General features: G+C 31.0%; 1 non-coding gene across 1 annotated transcript; it reads right to left on the bottom strand.

Moving 5' to 3' along the window:
* Positions 1–2,880: 2,880 nt before the first annotated feature.
* On the bottom strand, positions 2,881–2,983 carry LOC115279540. Its single transcript, XR_003903500.1, has one exon. It is a non-coding gene; the product is annotated as a U6 spliceosomal RNA (small nuclear RNA).
* Between the last annotated feature and the right edge of the window lie 212 nt (positions 2,984–3,195).

Raw genomic sequence — 3,195 nt, forward strand, 5'->3', positions numbered from 1 at the left:
TTCTTTTTCTTGCCTGATTGCTCTGGCTAGAATTTCCAGACTATATTGAATAGAAATGGTGAGAGTCGGCTTCCTTTCTTTTTCCTGATAGTAGATAAAAAGCTTTCAGTTTATCACAAGTGACTATGATGTTAGCTGTCAGTTTTTCACAGATGGACCTTATTAGGTTGAAGTCTATTGCTTCCATGCCTAATGTTTTTCATGAAAAGTGTTGAATTTTGTTAAATTATTTTTCTGCAACTATTGAAATAATCCTGCGATTTTTATCCTTAATTCTATTAATATGACACATTTATTGATGTGTGTATGTTGAAACGCATTTGCATCTCAAGAATAAATCTTACTTGATCATGATATATGATCCTTTTAGTGTACTGGTTTAATGTACTGACTTAGTTTGCTAGTTTCTTATGGAGAATATTTGCATCTATGTTAATCCAGGGCACTGGCCTGTAATTTTCTTTTTTCTTGTGGTAGTTTTGCCTGGTTTTGTGATCAGGGTAATTTTGGCCTCACAAAAATTATTTAAAAGCATTTTCTCCTCTTCATTTTTTTTGGAAGAGTATGGAAAGAATTGGCATTAATTCTTCTTTAAATGTTTGGTAGAATTCACTGGTGAAGCCATCTGGTCCTGGACTTTTCTATGTTGGAAGGTTTTTATTACTGATTAATTCTCCTTTTTCATTATTGATCGGTTCAGACCTTCTTTTTCTTCATGATTCAGTCTTGGTAGATTGTGTATCTAGTAATTTATCCATTTCCTTTGTTATCCAGTCTGCAGGTAAATAACTGTTACAGTAGCCTCTTGCGATTCGTTTTATTTCTGTGGCATTAGTTGCAATTTCTCCTCTTTTATTTCTTATTTTATTAATTTAAATCTGCTTTTTTTTCAGACTAGCTAAAAATTCGTCAATTTTGTTTATCTTTTCCAAAAAGCAACTCTTGGTTTCATTAATCTTTTCTATTATTTTTATAGTCCCAGTTTCATTATTTTTGCTCCAATATTTAGTATTTCTTTCCTTCTGCTAACTTTGGCCATTTTTTTCTCCTAGTTCCTTGAAATATAAATTTAGGTGTATTTTTTGTTTTTTTGAGACCTTCCTTTTTTTTTAATGTGGGAGTGTATTGCCATAAAATTCCCTCATTACTATTTTTACTGAATCCCATAAGTTTTGGTATACTGTGTTTTAATTTTCATTTGCCTCAAGGCATTATTCTGATTTCTCCTTTGATTTCTTCTTTGACTCATTGGTGGTTCAAGAGTGTGCTGCTTAATTTCCACATATCTGTGAATTTCTTGTCTCTTATTGATTCCTAGTTTCAAAGCATTATGGTTAGAAAAGATACTAGGTATAATTTCAGACTCCTTAAATTTGTTAAGACTTCTCTTGTGGCCTAACATGGAATCTATCTGGGACAATGTTCCATATGTGCTTGACAAAAATGTGTATTCTACTGCTGTTGGAGGGAAAGTTCTGAATATGTTTGTTAGGTTCATTTGATCTACAGTATTGTTCAAGGCAGCTATTTCTTTATTGATTTTCTGCCTGGATGCTGTATCAATTATTAAAAATTTAATATTGAAGTGTCCTACTATTGTTGTATTGCTATGAATTTCTCCATTCAGTTCTATTAATTTTTGCTATATATATTTTGGTGTTCTGATGTTGGGTGCATATATATTTATAATTGTTATATATTTCTTATGAATATCCTCTTATCACTATATAATCTCCTTTTTGATGACAGTTTTTGATTTAACATATATTTTGTCTGATATAAGTAAAACCACTTCTGCTCTCTTCTGATTACCATCTACATTGAGAATCTTTTTCCACCCACCATCAATTTCAGCCTATGTGTATCCTTAATTCTAAACCAAGTCCCTTGTAGGCAACATGTAGTTGGATCTTATTTTATTATCCATCAGCCATGCTATGTCTTTTGATTAGGAAATTTATTCCATTCTTTTAAAGTAATCAGTCTTAGAGAAAAACTTACTATTGCAATTTTGTCCATTGTTGTCCTGTAGTTTTTTGTTCATCTTTTCTTCTCCTGGTATCCTTCTTTATGTTTTATTGACTTATTGTAATCATATATTTTTATTCCTTTTCTTTGTGTATATTCTGTATGTATTTTTGTAGTTATCATGGGGCTTACATAAAACATCTTATAACAGCCTATTCTAAACAAATAACAAGTTAACTTCAATAGCATACAAAAACTCACTCTTTTTACCTCTCCTGCCTAACACACTTTATGTTACTGAAGTCACAATTTACATCTTTTTATATTATTAATTTAATGGATTTTATAGTTGTAGTTATAGTTAATGTTTTTATCTTTATACTAAAATTAATAGTGACTTATATATCACCATTACAGTATTACAGTATTCTGCATTAGCTTATATTTATCATTACCAGGGCTCATGTACTTTTATGTTGTTTAGCATCCTTATATTTCAATTAAAGAACTCCCTTTAGTATTTCTTAGAAAGCAGATTATAGGTTATGAACTCCCTTAGTTTCTGTTTGTCTAGAAAAGTTTTTATCTCTCCTTCATTTTTGAAGAAATCTTTTGCTTATGTATGGTATTCTTGTTTGGTAGATTTTTTAAAATTTTTCTTTCAGCACTTTAAATATATCACCCAACTCCCTCTTGGCCTGCAAGGTTTCTGCTATGAAATCTGCTGATAGTCTTATGAGGGTCCCCTTGTACATGACAAATTTTCTTTTGCAATTTTCAAAATTCAGTTTGTGTTTGACTTTTGTCAATTAGCCAATAATATATCTTCATGCAGACATCTTTAGATTTATCCTATTTGACCTCCTTTCTGCTTTATGAATCTAAATGTCCTCTTCCATCCCTCATTTTTGGGAGTTTAGGTCATTATTCTTATGTATGTCACCCTTGTGCAGGGGCCATGCTACTCTTCTCTGTATCATTCCAAATTAAGTATATATGCTGCCAAAATGACCATGAATCATTATTATTATTAATAATAATATTATTATTATTAATAAGCTGTCTGAAAAAATAATAATAAGCTTTCTGGTAACAATGGTATCTCCAGTGTTATAAAGAGATCGATTTTTATGAAATGCAAAGCTGATCTCATCATATTCCTCTAATTAAAATTCCATACTCTCCATGATGACCTATGGCTCTTCAAGATCTGGGTCCAGCCCACCT

This window comes from Suricata suricatta, chromosome 15 (assembly GCF_006229205.1).
Source record: "Suricata suricatta isolate VVHF042 chromosome 15, meerkat_22Aug2017_6uvM2_HiC, whole genome shotgun sequence".
Taxonomy (NCBI): Eukaryota; Metazoa; Chordata; class Mammalia; order Carnivora; family Herpestidae; genus Suricata; species Suricata suricatta.